Source organism: Carcharhinus amblyrhynchos, chromosome 4 (assembly GCF_965287045.1).
Source record: "Carcharhinus amblyrhynchos chromosome 4, sCarAmb.v2.hapA, whole genome shotgun sequence".
Classification (NCBI taxonomy): Eukaryota; Metazoa; Chordata; class Chondrichthyes; order Carcharhiniformes; family Carcharhinidae; genus Carcharhinus; species Carcharhinus amblyrhynchos.
In genome coordinates this window covers 92,934,879-92,949,898 of record NC_137327.1, presented here as the reverse complement: position 1 = coordinate 92,949,898, position 15,020 = coordinate 92,934,879, and positions in this window count along the sequence as shown.

Sequence of the window (15,020 nt, the reverse complement as noted above, 5' to 3'; positions counted from 1 at the left end):
TCACTCAGTGGGGTAGGGCTGTTAGTTCCCCGAAAGTGGGGAGCTACTGTAATCTAAAGTGAAATACTCTGGTGGGGTGGGAGAGGCTTGGGGGCCTGGAGAATTCAGTTCCGGGCCCGCTAATTACACTAAAATTAGATTTAAATAAGGATTTAAATGACTTAACTATCTTTCCACTGGTTTCCAGCACAGATCTGATGGCACCGGAAATCCAGCACGAGGAGGTGCGCATGTGGCAGGAAGGCAATCGCGAATCCTGCAGATGTCCGGCTGTGAGATTCTCCCACCATGCTGCATGAGAAAATTAGTACAGTGGAGTGGGAGAATTGCCCCCAAGAAGTAGTATTAATTCATCTAGCATATTATAGGCAATTGTTGCTCTAAGATAGTCTGTAATTTAAATCTTATTTCTAGATGGTTCCTTCAGAACTATTGGATTCCAATAACTGACCACCGTGGATTAACAACAATAGATATTTATCAACAGTAACTGAGCAACTCTTACATGCTGTGTCTCTGCCCGCACTTCTACCAAAAACTCTTGCGCTCCTGAACCCCTTTTGTCACCATGTCATCCCAACATCCACATGATCACCCAGTCTACATCTTCCTTGTCTAAGTTAGGACAGTAAGAAGTCTCACAATGCCAGGTTAAAGTCCAACAGGTTATTTGGTAGCACAAGCCACGAGCTTTTGGAGCACTGCCCCTCCATCAGGTAAGTGGGAGTTCTGTTCACAAACAGGGCATATAAAGACACAGCTCAATTTGCAAAATAATGGTTGGAATGCTAACTACCCAGCCTTCAGGAGAACAGTGACCACGACACTACACAACCCTGCCACAGCAATCTCTGCAAGATGTGCCTGATCATCAACATGGATGCCATCATCTCGCATGACAACACCATCCACCAGCTACACGGTAAATACACTTGCAACCCGGTCAATGATGTCTACCTGATATGCTGCAGAAAAGGATGTCCCAAGGCATGGGACACTGGGGGGCCATGCAGACGTTACGACAATGGATGAATGAACACCGCTTGACAATCACCAGGCAAGAGAGTTCTCTTCCTGTTGGGGAACACTTCAGCGGTAACAGGCATTCGGCCTCAGATCTTCAGGTAAACATTCTCTAAGGCAGCCTTCATGACACACGACAACGCAGAATCGCTGAGCAGAAACTGATAGCCAAATTCCGCACACATGAGGATGGCCTCAACCAGGATCTTGGTTCATGTCACACCATCTGTAACCCCCACAACTTGCCTGGGCTTGCAATATCACATTAACTGTCCTGGCTGGAGACAGTATACATCTCTTTAACCTGCGGTTAACCTGCACTCCACTCATTGTCTGTACCTTTAAGACTTGATTACCTGTAAAGATTCACATTCCAACCATTATTTTGTAAATTGAGTTTGTGTCTTTATATGCCCTGTTTGTGAACAGAACTCCCACTTTCCTGATGAAGGAGCAGCACTCCAAAAGTTAGTGGCTTGTGCTACCAAATAAACCTGTTGGAGTTTAACCTGGTGTGAGACTTCTTACTATGTTTACCCCAGTCCAATGCCAGCATCTCCACACCATAAGTTAGGACAACCAGTAGTACTGAGGAGTAACAATGTAGGACAGCAGTCATAAAGTATGAACTATATACACATACAAAATTTAAACAGAGCGTATAAATAGTTTAATAAAATAGTTTAATTTTTTGAGATTATCTTGGGGGCAGATGTAGAGTAAAGAGTTAATATTTATTTTGATCATTATTAAACAGTGATGTTTAATAATGATTTAAGCAAATATCAGATAAGCTGACCTAGGGGCAGGTCACAGAATAATCTACGTAAAGAGACTAATGTTCTTTACCATAAGGCCCTGGTTATAAATAGTTGCAAATTAATATTTTAAGAAAAGCTTAATCCAGCCTATGCCCAAGTCATTCGTGGTGTAAGAGAACCACATTACACCCAAAACCAACAGGATCACAGGACAATGTTCCAAATGACATAGTTCCTTCAGTTACTTGGCAAATTCATGAATGTCTCTGGTTTTTATGGTGTATACGCAAGTGCTGTTCATGGAAAGTTATCAGATGCAATTACACAAGTCAATGTTCTGGAATTACAAGAACATATTTTGCTTATAAGCAAATAATTTAAAACATCACTCATCATACTTACTTATATTGCTAATTAATTTATAATTGAATTCCATTTACATAACATGGAAATAATAGAAGTAAAGGTACTGCAATATCCAACTGCACTAATTTGATGGCATTCGTGCCTTGGAAACAAATCATCGAATTTAGCTTCTCCTTCAAAGGATCTCCGTCAGAGATAATTATCCAGAGCAAAAATATTTGCAGAGATATGGAGAAAAGGCAAGAGAGTGAGACTAAATGGCAGTAATACAAAGGGCCAAATGGGCTCCTTCTGTCCCATAACTATTCAGAGGTAAATTACCTCCAAGGAAACGTTTTCAGTTTTCAATATAGCAGTTGGAGATGATTTTAGAACTAGATTACCACCATTTACAAAACTCGGCAAAGTACTGAGTGCCTGAAATTAGAAAGTGTTCCATTTCACAAATTCATTATGTTGCCAAGCACAAATTCCATGAAGGAGAGAACTGCATGAGACTGAAGTTTACACAAAAAATGGGAACTTCCACTCAATTTTAAACTGAATTTTGGTGCATTGCTAAATGTATGTCATTTTTTGGCTGCCAAGATACCATACAATAAGGTTCAATTGAATAAAAACCCAGTTGATTGTGGGAAAACAATTAAGTCACTTAAAACAGAAGGCTGTTTAATGGGAGAGAACAGAAGGGTGAGATTTCAATGTTTATAGACCTGGCACTAAAACTGCATGGCAGCTGTGCATCAATAAATAAAAGCATCTTCTGCCAAAGCACTTTTCTCTTCTCTTTTCATTACCAAGAATTCATTTCCCAACTGAACTCCAAAAAAAGTTATTTCACCTTATCAGTGATTTTCATATGCAGAATCAATTTGAAATGACTCCAGGTTCAATGATTATAGTGTTGTGCAATTCCAGGTTAAACTTTAATTTATTCTACATCCCTAAGTACATTATATAAATAATGACTGCATAATTAGGCCCTTACTGCTTGATTATTGTTTAAAAAATTTATAGTTTTCTGCTTACTTTAATTTACATTGAGGAACAATGCAATTTCATAGCATGCCCTGAATTGGCTTTTTTACACCCATCAATTAAAAAGTATTTGCAGCCCACTTGCTGGAAGTGTAAGCTGATAATTGTATTGTGAGGGCAATGGGGCATTTGGGCTCTCAATGAATGGTAGATCCAACAGTCCATCTCCTTAACCAAGGAGATTTAACAATTGAAAAAGAAACAGGAATGAATGATTGGGAAGCAGGGTAAAATAGAATGGGTGAATATATGTTACATTAGGTACAGAAAAATAAATAGAGTGAAGGAAACAGAGTTCATGGGTAGGATTTTAAAGTATTGGAGTGAAGTCAGAGTTAAAGGACACAAAATGGTTACCTGGCACAAAATGGACTCTGGGGGAAAAACATTAAGAGGCACTGACTTTGGGCATAGACAGTATACAAAGAGTTAAAACCTGTAGTGTTCAAATTACTGCAGGAAACAGGTCAGACCTTGAGGCACCTTAAACTTGAGCTAAAAGCAGACCCAAAACAATGAGTTTCATAATAAGATCAGCCACTGATGGGGGGGGACATAAATGTATATAACAAGATCAGCCATTGATGGGGACATAACTGCATAAATGTATTTGCTATTCGTCCATCGTCATCGATGAGGACCTCGACACCATTAGTCATTTTGAGGCTGGTTGCAATGTGTCCGAAGATGATTGATCAGGCCAATTCGGGCACGGAATGTCCTGGCACATATTGGACAGACTTGTGCAGACACTGTAGTTGTTGCACTGGTGGCTCTGGACTTGCGCAGCTTGCACTTAAGTTGTGCTTCAGCAATGCACCTTACTTCGTAAGCTTGACAGCCTTTGTGGATGAGGCAGCGCCAGGTAGGGTGGTTTTGTGCCAGTGTTTCCCAGGTGGTTGTGTCTACGTCAAGCGACTTCAGGGAGGCCTTGAGTGTGTCTTTGAAACGTTTCTTCTGCCCTCCATACAAGTGTCTTCCAGCAGAGAGTTCCCCAAAAAGGAGCTGCTTGGGTATACGCTCGTCTGACATACGGATGACATGACCTGCCCTGCCCAGCGGATCTGCGCTCTCATCAGCAGTGTGTGGACTGATGGTCGACTTGCTCTAGAGAGAACTTCACTGTCTGGTACTTTATCTTGCCATCGGATGCGTAATATTTTGCGAAGACAAATCATGTGGAAATGATTGAACTGTCTTGTATGTCTTCGATACACAGTCCACATTTCATAGGCATACAGGAGAGTAGTGAGTACTGCGATGCTGTAGACATTCAGCTTTGTTGCTGGGCTGATTCCTCAACGTTCCCATACAGTGGAATGCAGTCTACCGAAAGCAGAACTTGCCTTTGCTATTCTGCAGTTAACTTCTGTATCAATAGTCACTGCTTGGGAGAGGGTGCTGCCAAGTTAAGTGAACTGGTCCACTGCCTGTAGTTTCTGCCCTTTGATTGTGATTATGGGTTGTGTACGGTGCATGAGGAGCAGGCTGGTGCATGACTTTGGTCTTTTTAATGTTGATGGTGAGTCCAAAGTTGTCACAAGCCATGGAAAATTTGTCCATACTGACTTGCATCTCTGTCTCTGAGCCAGTATACAGGGCGCAGTCATCGGCAAAGAGGAAATCTCTCAGAACAGTCTCCTTCACTTTGGTGATAGCTTGAAGTCTCCACAGGTTGAAGAGCTTCCCATCCACTCTGTACTTGAGGCTGATTCCAGCAACACTGTCCTGGAAGGCATCATTCAGCATGGCAGTAAACATCATGCTGAACAGTGTAGGTGTGAGCACACAGCCCAGTTTGACGCTATTAGTGACTGGGAATGCCTCAGAGGATTCTCTGCCATCCAGTACTCTGGCCAACATGCCATCATAGAACTGGCGTACCATCTCAAAGAATGTGTGTGTGTGTGTGTGTGTGTGTGTGTGTGTGTGTGTGTGTGTGTGTGTGTGTGTGTGTGTGTGTGTGTGTGTGTGTGTGTGTGTGTGTGTGTGGGGTGGGGGGGGGGGGGGGTGGGGGGGGCAGCCGAACTTTGACATGATCCTCCACAGGCCTTGTCGGCTTACAATGTCGAAGGCCTATGCAAGGTCAACAAAGGTCGTGTAGAGCTTGCGATTCTGCTCTTGACACTTCTCCTGAAGTTGGCATGCAGCAAAAATCATGTCAGTAGTCCCACGACCTTTGCGGAAGCCACACTGTGACTCTGGAAGCAGGCCCAGCTCCAGATGAGTGACCAGATGATTTAGCAGGACTCTTGCGAGGGTTTTTCCTGTGATGGAGAGCAGCGAGATTCCTCGGTGGTTGTCGCATAGTTGCCGATTGCCCTTCCTCTTGTAGAGGTGTACGATGGGAGCATCTTTAAATTCCTGAAGAATGGATCCTTGCTTCCAAAAGGACTGGAACAACTCGGTGAGCTTCTCAATAAGTACAGGACCAGCAGCTTTATAGATCTCTGGAGGTATGGTATCTGCCCCTGGGGCTTTGCCACTGGATAGCTGGCTGACAGCTTTCATGACTTCGGCTACTACCAATGGGTCATCCATGGCGCTGTTGATATCACCCTGGGGAATCCTGTCTACTGCCTCATCGTTAATAGATGATGGTCGGTTGAGGACGGCTTCAAAGTGTTCAGCCCATCTCTGCAGGATCTGATCCTTCTCTGTAAGGAGAGTTGTACCATCTGTACTCAGGAGGGGGGAACTCCCAAGAGACTGAGGTCCATAGAGAGTGTTGAGGGCTTAATAGAACCGTTTCAAGTCGTTTCTGTCAGTGTATCCCTGTATTTCATCTGCCTTCGCGCTCAGCCAGGCATCGTGCATTTTACACAGTTTATTCTGGACTGTCTTGCGAGCACTGGTAAAAGCATTTTTCTTGGCAGCTGAAGATGGGTCATTCTGACAGGCCCGATGAAGATGGTGCTTTTCAACAGGTAGAGCCTGTATCTCCTCATCATTCTCATCAAACCAATCATGCTGCTTGCGGGTGGAGGGCCCGAGCATCTTCAGTGCAGATGTATGGACAGCATCCCTGAAGCATTCCCAGTCGTCCTCAGTGCTGCCTGTGAGGTGTAGGTCAGCAAACTTGATTTCTAACTTTTTAGCCAGTGCTGAAGCTATGCTGGAGATCTTTAGCTTGGCCGCATTGATTCTTTCCATAACCTTACTTCTTTGTGGTCACCTCTTGGGTCTGATGCGAAGCCTCACTTTGGAGACGATGAGCCTGTGATCCGTCCAGCAGTCAGCACCACACATGGCCTTGGTCACTCTGACATCCTTCCTGTCTTTTCTCCTGCCAATGACACAGTCGATAAGATACCAATGCTTACAGCGGGGGTGCATCCAGGTGGTCTTGTTACAGGTAGGCAGACGGAAGGTTGTGTTGGTGATGAGGAGGTCATGTGCTGCACAGGTCTTCAGTAAGAGTAGGCTGTTACTGTTACACTTGCCCACTCCACGCCTCCCAATGACTCCCTGCCAGATTGCAGAGTCACACCCTACTCTTGCACTGAAATCGCCAAGAAAGATCAGCTTGTCGGTTCTGCTCACTGCTGATAGTAGGGCGTCTAGTTCTTCATAGAACTTGTCTTTCATCTCGTCCAGGTTGCTCATTGTGGGGGCATAGGTGCTGATCAGGGTGGCTTGACTTCTGTTCTATAGCGGAAGCTGTAATGTCATAAGCCGGTCGTTCACACCCTTGGGTAGACTATCAAGTTTCCGAACAAGGTGACTCCTGACGGTGAATCCAACTCCAGCATCACGACGCTCATTGCTGCTGCGACCGCTCCAGAAAAAAGTGTATCCACCTCCAGTTTCAGTCAACTGACCTACCTTGGCAAGACGAGTTTCGCTCAGGGCTGCAATATCAATGTTGTATCTTGCAAGCTCTCTGGCAACTAAGGCTGTTCTTCTCTCTGGTCTGTCTGCTGTAGGGTTGTCCAAAAGCGTACGCACGTTCCAAGTGCCAATGGTGAGCGGTGTCACCTTGTGTTTTATTTTGTTTGTTCGACCTTAAGATGGGATCCCAGCCAGACGCGGTAAACTGGCCAGGGTGTAGTGAAGCAGGCAATGTTTAGGGCACCTTTTCTAGCCCTTTCCTCATTCTACGGAGGTGAGCAGTGCGTTCCTGAGGAGGACTGCTCAGTCACCCAAGTAGACCCAGGTTCCACTGCTGCTTCAGTCAGCGGAAAACAACCATTGGACCTGAGCCGCCTGCGTGCAGGTCCGTGATTACAGCTCCCAGTATATCCACACCTGCTGCTTCGCTGCTCGCCCATCGCCACAGGACTTCAAGGGTTGAACAGGACACTGATAATGATGATGATGATGATGATGTATAAATGTATCTACTCCATGTACAATGATGTGAAAGCTGTCAATGTCCGTACTTGTCTATGTATGACGATGTGCTAGCTGTCGATGTCCGTACTTATCTACTCAACATGTAATGATGTGATAACAGCTAATGTCCGTACTGTCTATTGTCTAACAATGTGTAAAAGATACTCAACTACCATTGTGTAGTTGAGAAGGTGACTGCCTGTGCTGTGGAGCGCCAGTGCTTCTTCCAAAGCTTTGTCTGGATAAAACTATTTGTTTAACCTCCAAGTCTGACTCCAAAGTGGTGACTTTCCCACACAATGGCCTCGCTCAACCCTAAAATGTAAAATCCCGCCCGAGATCAACGGATCTTTACATGGTCCGCCCCTCGCCTGGTTGATTCCCATGGCAGGCGGGACGGCACACGTCCAGAAAATATGTCATATCTGTGATCTATCAGTTCTGGGATCTGAAATGTTAACTCTACTTCTCGTTCCCCAGGTGTGGTTAGACCATTTGAGTGTTTCTAGTACTTTCTGTTTTGATTTCAGATTTCCAGCATTCTCAGTATTTTTCTTTTGCTTGACAGAAGGAGAGAATGGATTAAGAGAGTGAAAAAAGAAACAGGGATGAAAGTAAGAAAAATATTTGATATTATAAACTTGACATTTTAAAAACCTGCTACAATTCACTACATAGAGAAATAAGGCTGAACATTTTAAATTATTTCCATTCCACACCAGAGAACGAGATTGGCATTGAATTAACATATAACATAAGAACAGAAGCAGAATATTCAGTATTTCAAACCTGTCCCACCATTCAGTCAGCTAGCTAATTTGTAGCCAAACTCTATGGGAGTAACCTTACCAAGAAAGATCTAAGTGCTGAACAAGCATGAAAAAGGGAGAGAATTGTGCTGATTTTTTGGGCAACCTCTCTGTCGCAATCATATAGCACTTAGAGAAAAAAAGAGCTCAGATGTAATTCTCACTAGCAGGGGGAGGGGGTGGTGTCTATTCTTGGCAGGAAGCCAGCTGCTCACCTCTAAGGGCAGCAATGCCCCAATTCCTCAGTGCGCTGCCCAAATCACTGTCCTGGAAACACCCACTTCCGATCGCCACCCCAATCTATGCCAAATCTCCTTCTAGAGTACTTTCCTTGCCTCCCTTCCATACAGAACTTCCCCTGCTTCCACCATTGTGGTCCAGCTCCTTGTCATGGGCTCATCCCATTTGGCCCTACCTCCTCAGGCCCTACTCTCTTGGCACTGTCAGGGTGCCAGGCTGGCATTGCACAATTGGCATTGCCCAGCTTTCTCCCTGACCACTGGGGGGCTTCCTTAGCCTCCAATGCCACCAGTGAGACCATAATGTCAGGTCCCCATTGGTGGGGATCATACATGGTCCTCGCCAGTGAGGATTTTGACCAGCGAGCAGGTAAGAGTAAGTGATCCTGGACTAATAGTGTCTGGGACTTATTAATTATTTTTACACATGGTCATAAATATTGAAATCGGCTTTGTGCCATTTATGAGCACAATTCCGTGTCGGTAACATTAAGAGAGGTAAAAAATTGGCACAAATCCAAATATTCACCTCTCACCCAAACTTACCAGCTCACTACACTGATTGACCAATGAGATGAGCCAGTAAGATCGTCCCCTATTTGTCCACCGTGATACCATATCCCTTAATACCTATGGCTCAGAAAAATCTAAAATCTCAGATTGATAAATAATTGAGCTAGGCTTGTGTGGTAAAGTATTCCAAATTTCTCCCACCCCCTTGTTAAGGTAATGTCCCTTGTTCTGATCCCCACCAAAAATAAATATTTCCCCTTCTCGCTACCTTATCAATTCCTTTAAAGTCCTAAAAATTTCAATCACTCCTTAATTTTCTATATCCCGAGGAATACAAGTGTAACTTGGGCTGAGATTTTCTCTGCCAATGTTGATAGTTCAAGTTGAGAAATCATTGAGCTTGCTGCAGCCATCTCAATAGAAATTGCCTTGAATGGCATGACTTTCAGCCCAAGTTGGAGAAGGGCCTATCAACCCCTGCAGAGGATTGAAGCTGATCTAGAGCCAAAGTGGGCTAGTTAGAAGGTTGATGTTGGTTCTCTGCGACTTTATCCCTGTTGTTTGATTACATTTTAGGTCCTCTGGCCCTCATTCTTCACACCCTATCACATCCCCAACCCATTCTCCATGCCACCTCCATGCCCCATTACAACTCAATGCTAACTTATCCCACCAGTTATAGCCCTTCATACCCTCAATGTCAATTCATGCCCTCTCCCCTTCCCCAATGATCCCTCATATCTTCTATTTCCACTCATGGCCCTTCCATGCCCATTCACCTGGCATACACGCAACACAATTAACCTTGTAATAAAAATGGCATGAATGAAACTGCTTAGAAAAAATACACAAGCTGATAATTCTTGAGGGAAGAAAAGTGTTTCTTCAATCCTAAAAAAGTGTCAACAAAATGACAATTAAAGTATCAAAAACAGGAGCTAATAGGCCTAGAAAAGGGGGTGGGGAAGGGGAGAGAAAGGTTTGAAAAGCCATGCATGGAAGGAAACCTGGAGAATGATGCTACAATCTTGGGTGGGGGGAAGCCTCCACTGGGTTTAACAATGACTTCTCCAGGCTGCCATATCCCTATAAAAGGAAACCTGCCAGGTTGGCTGTTTGGTGTGGGCCTGTCTTGCTGCCATTTAAGTCCAGATGGTAGTGGAATGTAGCAATTCGGTAGGCATCAATTGCCTATCTAAGGACTTCAATTGTCTACAGGCAGGTGAGCTTCTGGATGCCACCAGTGTAATAGTGATAGAGGCATGGGTAAGACAGATAGGTGGCAGGAATGGTACTCATTGGATATAACAACTCCCCCATCTCTCCCCCACTGACCTTCAGAACTGTTGGTGGGGGAGTACTAAATCCACACAACATTTCAGTTAACTCTGGGGAGCTGACAACTTTCCCAGGCTCCGAACTGACATTGGTTAAAATGGCCAACATCATTTTTGGGGTTAGGAAGCAAGCACCCTGCCCAGCCTGGTACAATTTGGGTCCAGTTCATTCCGGACAATGGCAGAACCCAAAGATTACAGCCCACAGTACTGAAATTTTCAGATTTTATGGGACTTTACAACAAGTACAGACAAATTTCATTACAGCTTTTAATTTCTAGCTATTGTTTGAAAATTGAATGCATGGACTGGTGAGTGAAAGCTATGACAATATTTTGGGTGTCAAAACCTTTTTTGAAGGTGGAGAATGAGATGTTTCAGAAAAGGACGGGGAAGATGTTCAAAGATTCTATCATTTGACTCTGCAGCCCTTAATTTCCCAAGATTAAACATTGACCTCTATTGGTGACAATGGTTCAACTTAACTCAGTACACACAAAATGTAATATATCACAATATTCAAGCAGTTGTTTGCAGAGTACAATTAAGTCCCTATATTACTTAATTGTGCCCACATCCTCTGCATTTTGCTTCTGGTCCTTGGATGTCTCTGAGGTCTTTCACATCAATCATTTGTTAGGGTCCTTTCTTAGACATTCAGTGCAATTCAAAACCTATTCAACATTGTTGAACCAGTCACTGACTTACTCCAACTCTTCAATGTCCAATTTCAGAGATGCCACATACACAGCCACTGCTGACTCAGTTTCTGGTCTTCTGACCCACTTACATTATTTATTTCAGTCATGGTAATTGTTAAAGTATAAAGGAGAATGTCTCCATACTAAAACATTGTCTTTTAATGACCTCACTGAGACACTAGCTAGTGATACAGAAACCGGCCCATCGATTCCTTCTTACCACATTTCCATAAGTTTATAAGTTGAATTTATTTCCGGTGTATGCAGCATCCTGCCCGATTGCACATTCCTGGTGTTTGATTTACAGCTTTCACTAAACTATCCACAGCTATCCCCATTCTAGTCTACTGACGCCCCTCCCCTCAACTCCAATTTGTCTAGATTGTATTCCAAAAGTCATCTACACAGATCGAGGATCACAAAGCCACATACTGTGCAACTACTGCCACATTGCCATTGCATATAGAAATAACTTTTAAAATTACAGCCAACATACCCCACAATCACTAATTAGAAAATATGAGGGGGCACAGGAAATTCCAGTCAGATATGATAGCTATTTAGCTTTTCAGCTTTCATCCATAAGACTGAATTATGAGTAATTTTGTGGAAACACAGATGACTTCTGTGAAAACTTATTTCAACTTATTTCTAACCAAAGTTACTTCAGCGATGTTGCTACCAACATTAGAATAACCTTGATTAGAAAATTCAGGCTTCAGAATCAGTAGAGATTGCATTTTATTAGTCTGAGTGAATCCTAATTGATATCCAAGCCAGGTCAAATTCATTTTTAATGTTACGCCTGGATGTGTTTTAAAATTTTAGAATCCTAATTATTAACAATTCAGTTTTTCAAATCCCACTTATGTTTTATATACATGTGTACTTTGTTATGCGCTGATGAATTTCCCCAAGTGCTATGTTCTTCTATTTTTTTAGCCTATTGGCTGTCAAAAATTAGCAGAGGGAGTTGGGCTGAGGACGTGTAGGAAAAAGTGCAATTTGACATTGTCTCTGGATGAAGCAAAGGCAGTTTTCCAAGCATGGAACATTATAAGCAGCAAGTAGCAGTTGAAAAATTAGGCCCACAGTAATAAATACCTGATTTTTTTCTGCATTACAGTTCCAGATAAGTGATTCCTAGAGTGAAAGTGAATGTCACTGTAGCACATGTATTTAACTTGTGCCTCTCACCAAAGTCGCATTGTAAGCAAGGGACTGACCATGGTGATTTACCTTCTGAGATGAAACACACCAGGGACAATTGGAAATGTTCTGTTTAAGTAGGCTTCTCAAAGGTAGCTAGTTGTTGGGAGCTATTACATGTTGGTAATTTTATTTCTTCTTATCTAAAGATACTTCAGTTTCAACATTTTAGATCATTCTCCTGGCTAATGTATTTCTCCTTATAGCCTCACATATCATTGCTGGCACTATAGGCCTAAAAATGCGATAGAAGCTACATATAGTCACACATAGTCCTTTGCACGCAGAAGGAGCATGTCCAGGCATTCTGCCTTTTTCAACTAAACAAAAGCACGGTGAACAGACATTCCTTGATTCGCTACCGATGGCAATGCCTTGACCAATTAGAGTTGGCCTGCCTGGTTTGAATTTAAACATAAACTTGGCAGTTAACTGTTCCCTGGTGTATTCTCCATAGCAATGCGTCTATCAATTCAAGTCCACTTGCCACCGAATCAGCACTCTCTTTTCATGCAGCATAAATTGTTGTTCCCTTATCAATTTATTTTCTTACAAATCTGTCCTGATGAGTGCAAGATGAAAAATTTTGACAGCATGTCTCTTTATTCAGCACTATTCAAGTTCTCTACTAATCAATCTTGTTTGTCTGTCTATTAAGTATAATGCTTCTTCTACAGATTCTGGGATATTATTTATTTTCAACTGATCCATACGCAGTGAAAAGGCTCATAGTGGTTTAAGAATTTGATTGCCAAAGAAAATGGCTTCATCAAAGCTCCTTAACTGGGCTTCAGCATTAACATTTGCTTTTCGGGTTACCTGACAAATCAGAGCAGCCACATGGCATGGTGTGCTGAATCTATCTTTTATAAAAGAAGCTGCTCAAGTAAATGGAGGGGCTGTTACTTTATGTCATCGGCGATATTCATGTATTCATTCAGAATATGATTGGTAAGTAGCTGAGTGAATTTGAATATTTAGGAGATGGAAGCAGTGACTTGACTCACCTTGGCCAAACCTGTGAAACCATTGAAAAGTTTGCTGCATAATGTGGCAAGTGTTTGGGGTTACACTGATTGCCTTTATTACTTTACCTCCAGACAACCTGCAGCAGTGCTCTATGTGGCCTTCTGCCTTCAGTTTTTGGTCTTATTCCTGCCAACACCACCTCCAAGAAGAGACTTACTGGTAGTTTAATAACCTTCAAACCATGATTACTGAGCATTCTGGGAGAAAAAAAATTAGGACTTGCCATCAGGCAGAGGAGGATTCAAGACTCAGGGGGTATAAATTTGTTGACTGGGGTGAGAGCAACTTGATAGCCTATTTTGCACTGCACCTCATCATCTTTCCCATTTCCTTTCTTTTATTGCCCATTTCGTGCAACCATCCAAGACAAATTCATATTCTAATACCTTGATTTGATGGTCAGCAATGAAGTGACAGTATTCACAGATGTCAAAGGAAGTTTCCCACAAGACGTAGCAGTCTCTGTAGTGTGGGTTTCCCCTTTCCCAATGTCGGTTTGAGTCTGGTGTTGTGTTGAGAGGATTTCTAGGTGTCCAGCAACAGAAATGTTATCAGTCAGGTGAAGCAATTAATCACATTGAAGTATTCTCCAAGAGTACAAAGCAAAGGTGTAAAATGCACTGAATTTCTCACTTCGAATAAATGTTTTACAGCAAACAAAATAACTGATAGGGACATACATAAAGTAAAAGCTGAAATATCACAAACAAAATTCTTTAAGAAATATGATGAATAAGTATGTCTTAAATCTGATAAAGAGCTACCTCACTGGAAGAATGATAGATGTCTTTGAAATGCATGACAGCAAAATATGAATCCTTTTCACTATGCAGTGGTGTAACAATTACAGCTCTGAATAGTGCAAGCAATTCCTTTCCACCACTCATCTGTATAGCGGAAAGAATATTCATACCCTACATTGACTCCACTATGACCTAGAAAGACAGGAAAAGATTAATTATTAATTGCATTCTCTAGAATTATCTTCCACACAATACAAAAGATGTGTTTGTATTGCAATAAGTAATGTTTTCATTAAACCATTTCAAAATGCCTCCTTGTGACAAAAGATTATGAAGTGGAATTTCACATTGTTAACTCCTGACCCTTTTTGTAAGAGCTCTTTGATATTCAGACACATCTTAATATTTCTCAGTTACTACATCCAATACAGAATAAAGAATGCAATGTTAAAGCAAGCGCAAAAGCATATGGGATCATTGGGGTACATTTGCACAAATCGTTGAAGATGCCACAGCAAGTTGAGAAAATAACTAGTAAAGCTTAGAGGATCCTGGACTTTAGAAATATGGGCATAAAGTACAAAAACAAGGATGATGTAGTAAACTGTTATAAAACATTAATTTGGTCTCAACTGGAGGACTGTATCCAATTCTAGGCATGGTAGCACAGTGGTTAACATTGCTGCCTCACAGCACAAGGGACCTAGGTTTGATTCGTGGCTTGGGTCACTGTCTGTGTGGAATTTGCACATTCTCCCTGTGTCTGTGTGGGTCCCCTCCGGGCTCTCTGGTTTCCTCCCACAGTCCAAAGATGTGTGGGTTAGGTGGATTGGCCATGCTAAATTGCCCCTTAGTGTCAGGGGGACTAGCTAGGGTAAATGCATGGGATTATGGACTTAGGGCCTGGGTAGGATTGT